Source organism: Pleurodeles waltl, chromosome 8 (assembly GCF_031143425.1).
Source record: "Pleurodeles waltl isolate 20211129_DDA chromosome 8, aPleWal1.hap1.20221129, whole genome shotgun sequence".
Taxonomy (NCBI): domain Eukaryota; kingdom Metazoa; phylum Chordata; class Amphibia; order Caudata; family Salamandridae; genus Pleurodeles; species Pleurodeles waltl.
The window spans coordinates 1,410,731,814-1,410,746,833 of NC_090447.1; positions in this window are offsets into that span (position 1 = coordinate 1,410,731,814).

A 15,020-nucleotide genomic window follows, 5' to 3' on the forward strand; every position below is an offset into this window, starting at 1 on the left:
TTCAGAAATGGGGATATGTGCAGTCCTTTCCCAAGGGAATGATGATGGACATGACCAGCCTGTTGCTTTTATTAGCAAGACGCTACTCCCTAGGGAACAAAAATGGAGTGCATAGAGAGGGAAGCCTTTGTTGTGGTTTGGGCCCTGAAGAAGTTGAGGCCATACTTGTTTGTCTTTCACTTCACTGTTCAGACTGATCACAGGCATCTCAGATAACTACAACAAATGAAAGGTGAGAATCCCAAACTGCTTAGGTGGTCCATTTCCCCAAGGGGATGGACTTTAAGGTGGAACACAGGCCTGGGACTGACCATGCCAATGGAGTTGGACTCTCCAGGTTCTTCCACTTAGAAGGTAAAGACTCATTAGGGAAAGGGCAGTCTCATCCTCTTTTGTTGGGGGGGTTAGTGTGAGAGGTAGCCTCTTTTTGCATGGTTACCCCCACTTTTTGCCTGATGTTGATGTATCCTAGAAGTTGTAGTGCCCGGGGCCCCTACTAGCCAGGTTCCCTAAATTGGTTGTGATATTTGGCACAATTGGATACACTCTTCAGTATCACTGTAAGTCCCTAGTAAATGGGTACAACTGTACGCAGGGCATGGGATATTAGGGGTAGGCCTCTGAAGGCAGCAGATCTGATTGTGCCACCCTCTAGGGCCCTGCATCCAGATGCACCCAGCAGTGCCATTGAAGGCTGGGTTTTCTGGGGCAAACCTAAAAAGACAAATTTGACATGGCACACTCCCTGTGTGCACTGACAACCCTATACTGCATATGTTATTGGTAAGTCCCCCCTCTAGCAGGCCTTTCAGCCCTAAGGCATGGTGCACCACACTATATGTGAGGGCATAGCTGCATGAGCAATATGCCCCCACTGTGTCCTTGCCAAACCTGGGAAATAGTGAGTGAACAGAGCAGCCATTTTACATGCATGTGCTGGACACTGATCAAACACGAGTTCCCCAGCTACATGATGGCCACTTTGCACCCTGGATTGTTTGGTATCAAACAACTCAGGATGATAAATCCAAACTGGTATCAGTATTGGATTTATCCCTAAGGGGTCACCTTAGAGGTGCCCCCTGCAAAAGCTAACCTAACTTTCATGCTTGCTGACTGGTTCCATCCACCATGCCACCTCCGGACAGCCAATATACAAACCTTGAGGGAGGCCTATATCTCTGGTTTGTAAGACAATGCCCTTCCTGAGTGAAGGAGGAAACACCCCTTCCCTCAGGAATGTGCATTCCCCTGGCAGTGAGCTTCAAAGGGCTACTGCCCATGAATCTTGAGCCCCCAGGCCTGCTGCTAGCAGATGGATTCCCCCTTCACCAACCCCCACTTTTGATGGGAGCAAAGGCGGGAAACCGCACAAAGGATAGGAAGAGGGGTCTTACTGAACATGCACCACCCCTCGTGGCTTGCAGGCGAAGTGGACCCTCCATTTCATTTTCCTCCATGTTAGATGGCAGGAAAATAGCCAATGAGGCTTAGGGAAGTGGCCCTTCCCACAGGAAGTGGTCACTGTAGTGGGTGTAGCCATCCAAGGGTAAGTGTCCCATTGGACACTACCAGGTACCCCCTAAAACACCCACTAAATCCTGAATGAAATTCATCAGGAAGAAAAGAAGACGCACCAAAGAACCTGACAGCCCGAGAGCAGAGGACCTGCTGCGCCAGAAGAGGCTCCAAGACCCTGCTTGCTGCACCAGGGTCCTGACAATCGCCGTTGTGCAGGAGCTGACCACTGGACTGACCTCAAAGGACCCAGAGGACCTCCAGCCTTCACAAATAGCCCGAGATTTCGCTCCTGAATGGAGACACCACTCAAGAACCAAAGGAAACCAGCAAGAACCAGCAAACCGGTGAGGGTCACTTCACCGACCGGCCAATATCACTGCAACCAGAAGTCGCAGCCTGACCTGACGACACACCAACAATAGCCCAGATGAGACCTACAAGTGTGCCAACTTTGGTAGCACTGCACCCTCCCGTGGCCGAGTTGTACCAATACTCGAGGTACTGGTCAGTGCACTTTGGACTACAGCAATAACAGCTCTCCTAGAGCTGCACTGGACCAAGAGGAAGTCCCAGTCAAGGGATCTCAGGAACACCCCAGACCTCCACCAGAGTGCCCTCACGTCTGCAGGGTCCCCAGAAGAAGACTTACCACCAGCTCCAAAGGGCTCCAGTGCGCACAGCCTCCAAGACCTCTAACTCGCCCTGCATCCAGCCGCCCTGAGCCCTACATCACCGAACCAGCTGTGTGCCATGGGTCCCTAACCCCTTGCGACCTCGACAGCCCAAGGGGACCCTAAGGCACCACCTTTAAATATGCAAACTGCCTTCTTTTCCAGGTGGGTCCTCCCGGTGGACCTGTGCCTGTGCCAAGAGACTCTCCAGAACTACTTCTGCTGGAACCGGGAGCCAGCCAAGGCTCTCCAGCTGGCACGGGGTGCCCCTGATGAAGCAGAAAATGAAGGTTTTACATTTATTAGAGCGTAAACGTAGTGTGAAATAATCATGTGTGACTTTAACCGAACTAATAAAGATTGTACGGGGACAAAATGTGCCCTCAGAGTAGTTTGCCAACATTTATAAGCGTGCTTTATATAACGTGGTGTACTAGAATTGCACTAATCCGACATAATCATAAACGTGTGCTACGATTTGCTTGTTTGAAATGTTTTAGCTTAGCATTACTTTAGCGGAGGCTTTGGCCTAGTTGCCTGGTCTCAAGGTTTAGAAGCTCGTATTTTTCCACTGTGCTAATAAACGTGTATTTTTGCTTGAAGCTGTACTTTTCCACTGAGATCGTTCACATGCTTATCTTAAGGTTTCGTGCCAGCCTGTCATATTTTCTCTTTACTCCAAGGTCGATTTGCAGGTGCGGACAATGGAGGCTCTGAAAGTGAGCTAATTGGTATACAATGTTGCAACTCGCGTACCCATCTCCAAGGATAATGTATGCTTAAGTAAAAGCTTGAGAACTGTCGTTTTTGATTGGACAATTTGAAGCTAACCTATGAACCCTCCAATGGAGACCCTACTGGATTCGAACTGTTGTCTATAAAAACCAGGTGCACGAGAAGAAATTAGATCATTACGGCCATTATTGGACATCGCCCATGCCCGCCATTTTGCAGACTTCGTAGCTATTATGGCCCACTTTGCTGCGACGCCATTTTGAGAGACTTTGATGCTTTCTCTAATCGAGAGAAAGAGACTTTTAAATGATTCTGGCCCTAGAGACTTTAACTTTGATTTGATCCCTTTGCATGAAGTAGTAGTTTTACCTTGCCGCCGTGAGGCAATTGCCCCGTCCACCCCTGCCCCTTTGCCCCGTCCCATGCTGATCGAAACGGTACCCATGCTGATCGAGAAACGGTACCTGTGAGACGAAGACTTCCTTGTATGCTGATCGTAATTGGTAAATATGAAAGGAAATTGTACAATTGCATTGTGTTTCTTTTAGGTAACCGACTGCTGATTTTGATAAGATCCCTAGTTAGGAGTTTTCTAAATTAATGTTGCTAAATTGTTTTTGCATGAAGTCCCACATGCCGATGCTAATTTGAGGTTAGACGAGGATTCCTTTTGTCGCACGATGCAATTTGAGACCTTGCTATGCTGACCAATGTATGCAATAAGTTCATTACAGATTATAGTATTAGTGATTTGCATTGCTATTATCGAATGCCTTGTGATTCAAATGCTACATAGATTGCACTTGTTTCGCCGCTATGGACAGCTATTAATGTTCATTTATGTTTATCATTTGGTGTTGAGACACATCTATATTGTGCTAGCTTTGTTAATATAGGGAAATAAATTCACTAACTTTGCAATAAACTGGTGTGGTTATTCCTGGCTGAAAGGTCAGGGTTCGCCGAAATGTATTCTGGATTAATTGTTAAGTGTTATGTTGATCAAGGCATTGCTTATGTTCGTTATTGATTATTGATTTTAATGAAATTGATCGATTAGGAGTACGGAGAGTTCCCACTTAGTCAAAAGATTCATCGGCCTAAAGAGCGTCTGAACACAGGTAAATTATTACTACGGACCGCTCTATCAGTAGATGGTAGCAGAGGACGGTTTCGTCTTTTGGGACCCTGTACTCCTAAAGTACATGGTGTTGAATTAACGGTTACGCCCTTTGAGACCCCATTTGAGAAGTTGAATTAGATTTTTCTTGGATAAAACTGATTGATAGAATGATGATGGGCTAGGTCCACCGCGACTTTCCCGGGATCTCGGAGCTTGCGAATGGAGAGAATGGAGGTGTGGAATCAGCGTTGGCGGTACTAGTGATGGTATGAGTGAAGTTAGGGTTTTGCGCTTGCACAGCTTATTGCCGCAGGGTGTGTGAAAAGGTTGCGAGGATTTTTTTCTTTTAAAGGATAGCGGAGGTGCGACTCCGAGTGTAGAAGTAGAGAAGTCGTCGAACTTCATAGAAATAGCGGAGGTGCGGCTCCGAGGGTGAGAGTAGGGAAGTCGTCGAACTTCATGTGCGTGTGGCGCTTTGTGCATAAAAAGGTCCACGTGGTTGTTGTTGTTGAGACGGGCCCTGCGAGGTCAAGAGACTCCGGAGTATGTTGATCTATGTTGTGGTCTGGGCGGTTTAGTAGGTTGATAGGGCGTGGTCAACGAGTCGGTACGTGTGTTAGGGAGTGAAAGAAACTTCGACTTCGGGCTTTGACAAGATTCTAAGTGCACTAGAATAGATCATTGACAAGTTGAGAGTAGGTCTGCGGGTCAGATTTGCTTGCGAACGTGGGGACCGAGAAAGACGGAATAGCGGCCGAGGCTAGTGAAAGGTCCCTAAGGTCCTGAAGCGATTGTGTTACCCTTCCTGTAGTAAACCGACAGATCTGTTTTATTTTTTGGTAGCTCACGATACATGCAAAAAGTTGTTACGAGAGGAGCTGAGTGAAGGAGGACTAGCCGCGAGGCTTTGTCAGCCGCAGTGTGTGTGAGTGTGACGTCACTAGGAGCCGCGCTGGGATAGGTTGGTTGCAGAGAAGGGTCGCGCACGGATTGGACGCAGTCCGTGGGGCTCGATTGGAAGGGGAAAGGCAAGCGAAGAGTATTCCGGGAATTAAAGTCACCTATTGATTACAAACTTTGTGAAATAAAAGGCGAGAAAATGAAATTCTTTAAAGCATTCAGGAGTGCGATGAAGGGGGAGTCTTACATTAAAGCGAGCGTAGGAGAGGAGACGCCGCCCGAGGGTACACCAGCCTACATTGTAATGGAAGAGAAGGGGGTAGCTCCATGTCTTTGGCTAAAGCAATGGCACAAACTGACAGAGAAACATGGGAGCGTAGCGTTCCCGATACATGGGACATTCAATATAAGGATCCTAGAGAATTTGAGATTCACGATGTACGACATGAAGGTGCCTCCAAGGCCAGCACAGTTTGAGGCTCTAGCGATTTGGGAACTAATGGCCAGACAGCAACAGCAGAAGAAGTTCGAGACCAGAATGAGAAAGGTAGAAAAGACACTAGCGGACGCTAGGTGGGATAATGCACAGAAGGTGTGGAGGTCAGATGTATTGCAGGGGATAAAATTGTTCCCCGCAATTACTAAGGAAGAAGAGGAGACAGGTAAGAAAGCTACCTGTAAGACAGACAGGAAGTGTTCCAAGGATAGAGAGGACGAGGAAAAGTTGAGAAGAGAAGAGGAGTTAGAGGATGAGGAGTTAATAATGCAATTGCTGAACGACCGTCCACCGCCTTATGCAGAGAATGGACAAGGTCCAAGTACCAGTTCTGCCCCTCCGGCATCGGTACAGAACAGTGAAACTCAGAGTTCAGGAGCATCATCGGGGTCTAAGGACCCGAGTTTACTGTTCACCCCGCAGATACCGCAGGTTAGGAGAATATATCCAGATGTGCCCGTGTTGAAACCAGCAGAAAATTATCAGCCGCAGATGCCAGGGTACTACAACAGTGATAACAGTGCAGGAATGATTCTAGATCCAACCGTAAGGGGAGTACAGAATGGTCACAACCAGACATTGTCACAAGCCGAATCAACCCAGTTTTTGATGCCTCAAAAGCAGATGCAGGGGGGAACACCACATGCTCAAATGACGGGGAGCCAGATGGGCATGCCGGCAATGATGACCCATGGTGTGTGAATGAACATGCCTCAGAACATGGGAAATGGACAAAACCCAGATGCGATATCACTACCCATTACTGTAGGTCCACCGGTACCTTTGTATAGTCAGCCTAATATAGGTATGAGCGGTCAGGGATCAATGCTGCAGAATGGGACAGAGAGGAGGTGCATAGAAAACACTCCAGGGATAACTCCGATAGCGGCTCAGCCAACTGGATCTGGGACCTTGATGGAGTTTAATCCCGTATGTGCTCAGTCGACACTGGTGAGGTCGAGTCCCCCACTGATAATTCCTCTAACATCGAATACTGAAAAGCTGCCGCAACCATCAATGGCAGTCGATGTGAACGCTACACTGATGGGGGTGAATGCGCAACAGCTGACACAGTGGTTCAACAGTCTAAATTCCACACAAAGTTCAGCCAGTGGGAAGGGAGAAGATTATATGAATAGGGTCAGGTTGAACATGGAAGCACAAGAATTGGTGGAAGGGACTATGGGTGTGAATAGGCTAGAGTCCTACACGGAAGAAGAGCTGAGGTATCTATGTCCCAGGATTACGAAGGAAGTGAACAAGGTACATAAAAGCTTGCAGGAAGCAGCTGACAGAAACGGGGTTGACATAGACAAGATGAAACACTTGAGCAGGAGCTACAGGCTGGATTTTGGAACCACAGATTTTGAACACATGAGGTCAGCAGGCATGAAGGCACACCTTAGAGAATTGCTGCAGAGTGCCCAAGTGTGGAGGTGTCTAGACAAGTGGGAAAGTAGGTGGGTAAAGAGGAAGGAAAAGAGGAGGGACAGTGCTACAGAGAACAATGAGAAAAGACCGCAGAGTAGTGATACAGTAACAATGTTGCCAATGAGGGAGACAGCAGGGGGAAAATTAATACATGTACCATGGCACAGAAGCGATATTCAGTCTTTTACGGATGATTTTCCCAAACTGAGAGAGAAGCCGATTGAATGGTATCAACAGACTGATAGGTTTGTGAAGCTTGCAAAATGTCTCTGGGAAGATCTGAACACTCTCTTTGAGATTGTGGTTCCAGCAGATTTGTGGGAGGATTGCAAAAGAGCTGTAGGTTGGCCGACGAGTGAACCAGAGAGAGACAGGGAGACGGGTGCACCATCACCTATGGTGATGAGCTTGTACTACAAGGTGATTGAGCATTTGAAGACGAAGGTTGCCGCGAAAAATGTGGACTGGCAGAAGATCGATCGAACGGCCCAAGAGGCTAAAGAATCGATTCATAGTTACTATGAGAGGTTGTTAAAGGCGTTTAAGAACTACAGTGGCACGGAAACAATCGAGGCGAAGGACATGCTTCATTTTGTGTTCAGATTTGTGGAAGGGCTGAGACCAGAGATAAGTCAGATGATAAAGTCGCATTTGATTTGCTGGCAATCGAAACCGATTGATGAGGTGTTGAATTATGCGAAATATTGTAGTGACGAAATTGAAGTGAAACAGAAAAGGCTGAAAGAGAAGGTGATGATGATGCAGCTTAAAGCAGCTCAGACAGGTTTACAAGGTTTGCAAGGGATGCAAGGGTTCCAACAGCAGGTACCGCAACCGCAGCCGCAGTTGCAGGGAAACATGGCGTTTCAGCCACAGCCTAGAGGCAGAGGCAGAGGAGGTTTTGTGAATAATGGTCCGGATTTGAACACTGTTGTGACGGGTGTGCAGGCAATGAAGAAGGTGATGCCGTGTCACGTGTGCGGAATTGTCGGTCATTGGAAACGCGAGTGCCCGATGGTGGTGCAGGAAGGTGCAGGTGCAGGTGCAGGTGCAGGTGTTGGTCAGCAAAACAATGATGTCAATGCATTTCAGACAATGAGGGGACCGAAAATGAGAGGTCCAAGCCCAAATTTTCAGACCATAAATCAATTGCAGGGATTACAACCTATGCAGCCGCAGCAGATGCAGATGCCTCGTATGCAGATGACGCAAATGCAGCCAATGCAACAGCAGTTACCCATGGTACCTAATCAGCAAATGCAAATACCTTTGGCACCAATGAGTCAGCAGCAAGTGATGGTTCCTCCACAGGTCTCGAGTCAGGTAATGAGTACAAATGGCACCGTACAACAGTTCCCATTACACAGTGAGAGTGGAATAAACAATGTATGGGAGAGTGAAAGCTCAGAAGAAGAAGGAGATTGTGTGCTTGCAGCATCCTTGGAAGTTGATCAAAGGGGTCCGTACGTGGAGGGAAGAGTAATGGGTCATCGTGTCTCGTTCTTGGTTGACACGGGAGCAACACGTTCAACTGTTAAGAGCAGTGAAGTACCAAATTTGCCACTCTCAGGGAGGACAGTTCAAGTGGTGGGAGTAGCAAACAGGCACCTGACAAACCCAATTACAGATCCGGTACCAGTCAGTATCGGTAACTATCGAGGGGTACATCAGTTTGTGGTATGTGACTCAAGCCCGATAGCACTGTTAGGGAGGGACTTGTTGTGCAAATTGGGTTGTTCAATCATGTGTTCGAACGAAGGAATAACAATACAGACGAGCAGTGATGGGGAAGAAGAGGACAGTGTAGAGGGGGATGAGATGGAAACTGTAGATGAAGAGTATCCTCTAATTTGTCTTTTCCCGATGATAACTGAAGAAGATATTCCAGCCGAGTTACGGGAAACAGTCGGAAAGGAAGTGTGGGATATGACAGGGAAAGAGGTGGGATTGATGAAAGGAGTGGAACCAGTGAAAGTGACTGTAAAGCCCAATGCAATCTTTCCCCAGACCCCACAATACCACATGGCACAAGACACCCTCATGAAAGTTGCTCAACTTATTGACGAATTTGTAAAACAGGGAGTACTGAAAGAAGTGTTAAGCAGCCCATGTAATTCACCAATAATGGGACTAATAAAGCCAAGTGGAAAGGTCCGACTCGTGCAGGACTTGAGGAAAATAAATGACATCATAGTCAAATGCTGCCCTGTCGTACCGAATCCAGCTGTGATAATGTTTCAAGTTCCTTGCGATGCCGAATGGTTCTCAGTCATCGACTTGTCACAAGCATTCTTTTCTGTGCCTCTTCATGAGGACAGCCAATTCCTCTTTTGTTTCAAATTCCTAGACAGAGTATACAGTTGGTGTCGAATTCCTCAAGGGTTTTCTGAGTCACCGTCAATCTTCAATCAGATTCTAAAGAAAGATTTGGAAGCATTAGAATTGCCATTCGAGTCAACCCTAGTACAGTACATTGATGACTTACTGGTTGCATCAAAGACAGAAAGTGGCTGCACAGCCGATACCATTGCTCTGTTGAACCATTTGGGAAGGAATGGACATAAGGTGTCTCCTTCCAAATTGCAGTTTTGTCAGAAGAAAGTGAAATACTTGGGTCACCAGATAGAGAAAGGGTCACGGAGAATAATGAAGGAAAGAATAACAAGCGTGCTTCAAATGAGTCCACCAAAGACAAGGAGGGAGGTGAGGAAGTTTTTGGGAATGGTGGGCTATTGTCGCCAGTGGATTCCCAACTTCTCCACTCTAGCAAAGCCTTTACTGAAACTGACCCAGAAGGATGCCTTGGATCAAATTGAACTGAAAGGAGATGAGATGGATGCTTTTGTTGAATTGAAAGAGTGCATGTGCAGGGCTCCAGCTTTAGGTATGCCTGATTACACAAAGCCTTTCACATTGTTTTGTCATGAACGTGATGCATGTTCTCTGTCTGTCTTGACTCAAGCCCATGGTGGCGTAAACCGACCAGTAGCGTATTTTTCAGCTACTTTGGATCCGGTCGCAGCAGCACTCCCAGGGTGTTTGCGCGCCGTAGCAGCAGTTGGTATCAGCCTCACTCAGAGTGAAGGAATAGTGATGGGACACCCAGTAACAGTCATGGTCCCTCACTCAGTTGAGATACTTTTGACCCGCTCCCGAACGCAACACATGACTGGAGCAAGACTTACAAGGTATGAAACGATAATTCTGGGCTCACCGAATGTGCAGCTGAAAAGGTGCACTACGTTGAACCCAGCAACCTTGCTCCCTGGAGAAAATGCTGAAATTGAGAACGCTGAAGACGTCGAGCATGACTGCCTTCAGGTGACTGAATTTTGCACAAAACCTCGACCGGACATCAAGGATACTAAGCTTGATGAAAATGACCAAATTCTTTTTGTTGATGGTTCATGTCTAAGAGATGGGATGGGAATTTTGAAAGCAGGATATGCTGTATGCACTGTAACAGGGGTCTTAGAAGCGGGATGGCTTCAAGGAGTCTATTCTGCACAAGTAGCAGAACTTGTAGCCCTTACCAGAGCATGTCAATTGTCTGCATTGATGAAAGTCACCATTTACACTGATAGTCAATACGGGTTTGGGATTGTGCATGACTTTGGACAACTATGGTCACAGAGAGGTTTCCTGACTTCTTCAGGATCCCCAGTGAAAAACGGGGAGAGAATAAGGGAATTGTTACACGCCATTCAAGTGCCAGCCGAAGTTGCAGTGGTAAAGTGTAGTGCTCATACGAAAGGACAGGATTATGTTTCTCTGGGAAATGCATATGCGGATCAAGTCGCAAGATTTTGTGCCTTGAATTGTATATTACTCAGAGATGAATGGAATTCGATAAGTGAACCAGAACTCGAACCAGCTGAAGCATTTGCCTTGAAGGTCGTAGATACAATAGATGAACTAAAAGCATTACAGAATAATGTCAGGGAGGATGAAAGAGATTCCTGGATTAAATCACAATGTATAAAAAGACCAGATGAGTTATGGGTTTCAAATGAGGGAAAATTTGTTTTGCCAAACAGTCTCTTATCACAGCTTGCGCGGTTCTATCATGGGCAAGCTCACCTAGGGAGAGATGCCATGATAAGATTGTTCAAAACTGATTGGTTTAACCCCAGATTTCGTCAAGCTGCAGAAGCAGTTTGCCATCGATGTGTCACTTGCCAGCAGATGAACCCAGGAAAGGGAACGGTTGTGAACGCGAGTCACATTGGTAGGGCAAGCGGGCCTTTTAGTCGAATGCAAATGGACTTCATTGAAATGCCCGTGCATGGAGGTTTGAAATATGTGTTGGTGATTGTGTGCATTTTTAGTCACTGGATTGAGGCATACCCCACACGTAGAAATGACAGCCTTACAGTTGCAAAGCTATTGTTGAGGGAGTTGATACCACGTTTCGGATTCCCGATCTCTTTAGAATCAGATAGGGGAAGTCACTTCAATAACGAGGTGACAAAGTTACTCTGCGAAGCGCTGAACATTGAGCAAAAGCTGCATTGTAGCTATCGCCCTGAAGCATCAGGACTGGTGGAGCAAATGAATGGTACACTGAAATCAAGAATGGCGAAAATATGTGCATCAACAAATTTGAAATGGCCTGACGCATTGCCCTTGGAGCTAATGTCAATGAGAAACACCCCTGATAGAAAGACTGGATTGTCCCCGCACGAAATTCTCATGGGCAGGGCTATGAGACTTCCTGCAGTTCCTGCAAAAACGCTTTTGAATATTACAGATGATATGGTGTTAGACTACTGCAAGGGTCTGGCTGACATGGTTCGCTCTTTCTCTCACCAGGTGGAAGCGACCACCTTGCCACCGATCCAAGGTCCAGGACACGCACTGAAAGCAGGTGACTGGGTCGTGGTAAAGAAGCACGTGAGGAAGTCGTGTCTGGAACCCCGTTGGAAAGGCCCTTTCCAAGTGATCCTGACGACAACTACCGCGGTGAAGTGTGCGGGGGTTCCCAACTGGATCCACGCCAGTCACACAAAGAAGGTGTTGTGTCCCACAGATGAGGAAGTTGAAGCGCTGAAACTGCCAGTGCCTGATAAAACAGTGCTGAGTGCTGAGACGGAACAAAACCGAACTGAAAGTGAACAGGCAGAAGCAGGAGAGAAAGAGATATTATTGGAGGGCGAAGAGTCCGACTCACTTGGGGAAGACCAAGGAGAGAGTTCAGACAGCGACGAAGAAGCTGAAGGTGACAAAGAGCCTGAAGCAGCTGAGGGTAGCAAAAAGCCTGAAGCAGCTGAGGGTGACAAAGAACCTGAAGCAGCTGAAAGTGATAAAGAGCCTGACGAAAGTAACGGTGACGAAGGGCTCGAAAAAGGTGAAAAAGCAGGAGAGCCTGATCAGAGGAGGGCTTTCCCAGAAGCAGACGATACAGAAAAAGAAAAGGAGAACGTGATTGATTCCCAAGAAAGAGGGGACAAGGCAGAACAGAACGAAAAAGTTCGAACTTCTACAGAAAAGGTTGCAGGTCCGTCAAATGGACACGGTGCAAAGAGGAGACTAAGTATATCGCCAGTAAAACAAAGGACTGGAGAAGGTTTGAACGACGGAGAAAGGCCAAAAGTGAAAGAGAAAAGAAAAGAAGTGCCTGTCGTGGTACCAACCTCAAGTGACGAAAAAGACTTGACAAAAGAGGAAAGTACCAGCGAAGCAGAATCGAAAAGAGAAGCAAAATTGAAAAGGAAAAGGATACCGAACAGAAGATATTCCGGTCCTGAATGGGCGTATGCAGTCAATGACGATTGGACTGACGAGTTTGTATCTCTAAGCATCGAGAACGAAGAAGAGGAAGAGATACCAATAGAAAAGAAAAGTTTTATGGACAGTGTTGATTGAAAGGGTGATAAATGACATTGCCTGCTACAATCTAAAGTGCTAAAACCAGCTGAGACATTGCTAAACCGGATGAGACACTTGCTAAACCGATAAAGACTGAGTTATTGCCGAATTGAGACAAATGCTGCTAACCGATAAGTGACTTGGCCTCTTGAAGAAGACGGTGTGAACATTGTGCTCGTTCAGCTTTGTAACTGAATTGCTAAATAGTTTCTTTATAGGTGCTTCTAGCTCTCTGATTCTATACAGATCATGACGCAAAACAATAGAAAGAAATATTGTAAATATGTGTGTATAGGCTTGATAATTGCATGTGTACTAATAATAATGGCAATAGTGGTTGCAATGCATGGAAAGGGTGAGAATGAGAGGATTGATGCTTCTACTTTTGCTCCTGTTACTGCCACTGAACTAACTGCATTGAAAAGACTAGAAATAGATGAGAGACTTTTGCATGATAAGAAAGAGCTTTCATATAATGTTTTCTATCGCTTACTAACAGAATATGTTGAGACTATGGATGCGAAGGATTGTTATGTGTGTACACAAATACCGACCTCAGTAAAGGAAGGGGTGACATATCACCACATGCCTCTTACATACGGGATTACATGTAGTATAGTAATGTCTAGATTTCATGGTCAAACTAACATACAGTATTTTTACTCAAATTATGATGTTACCTTTGCTTATGTTCCTATAATAGCGCAGCTAAGCCAGATTGCTAAAGATTGGGATGCTAAGATAATGAGGGAATTTTTCGAGCCAATGCAACCTTTTGAAACGGCTCATGCTCATAGGGAAAACCTTACCTGCTCGCTCTCTGCAGTAGAGATAAGCTTTTTAGATCGCACAGATGATAGAAGGGCACAAATGAATGCGAAATTAGAAAAAGAGCTACATAAGAGGACTTCAGTAGATAATTATGATTTTGCCGCAATAAAGACACAAGGGAGAATAGCTTTAGATGCTTGGCATGTAGAGAAATTTTGTATATATCGAGGTGAATCTTATTATGACAATATTTTTGTAGGAGCGAGTGAGTGTAAACATACGTTTATCTTTAAGGCCAAATGGACATTCATGATGAACGGACTTGACCCTGTCATTCCAGGTGTATATTACATTTGTGGGTATAATGCCTATTATCGTCTTCCAAAGGGATGGTGGGGGAGATGTTATTTGGGTATAGTGTTCCCAAAGGTTTATCAACTGGATGACCTATCGATGATTCAAAAGACATCTGGATCCCATCGTATCCAGAAAAGAGAGACCGCAGCTGCTGTGGTAGGAGATATATTTGGAGCCATGATTCCTTCATTGGGAGTTGTGTTAAATTCCATCAAGATACGAAAGTTGTCTACTATAGTGGATAACATGTTGACAAAGTTTTCAGGTGCTATAATCCTGATAGATGCTGAACTTGCAGCGGAAAGAGCTATGACTCTTCAAAATAGGCTTGCTTTAGACATTCTTTTAGCAAAGGATGGTGGCGTTTGCAAAATGCTTGGTGCACGACACTGTTGTACTTATATTCCTGACAATAGTGTGAAGATTAAAACTATGCTTGCTAATCTAACAAAAGAAAGTGCAGATTTGAAGGAATTGAAAGAACAAGGAGTGTGGGAGAAGGTTGGAAAGGGACTTGCTTCAGTGGGACATTGGATTGGGGGAATTTGGAATGGAATATTGTTAAAAATAATAGAGGGAATTTTAATAGTTATAATTTGTGTATTTGGAATTTGGGGAATAAAAAGGGGGATAATAATGATTATGGAAAGAATTAAGAGAAGAAAAGAAGAGAAAATTATGAAAAGAATGGCAGAAGAATACAAAGCGCAAACTAGGGGAACTAAAAGGAAAAGAGAACTGACAGAATTTTAATGGAATAAAATTTGTGGGCATGATTTGTGTGATGACTAGTAGTCATCAGAGGAGGGATTGATGAAGCAGAAAATGAAGGTTTTACATTTATTAGAGCGTAAACGTAGTGTGAAATAATCATGTGTGACTTTAACCGAACTAATAAAGATTGTACGGGGACAAAATGTGCCCTCAGAGTAGTTTGCCAACATTTATAAGCGTGCTTTATATAACGTGGTGTACTAGAATTGCACTAATCCGACATAATCATAAACGTGTGCTACGATTTGCTTGTTTGAAATGTTTTAGCTTAGCATTACTTTAGCGGAGGCTTTGGCCTAGTTGCCTGGTCTCACGGTTTAGAAGCTCGTATTTTTCCACTGTGCTAATAAACGTGTATTTTTGCTTGAAGCTG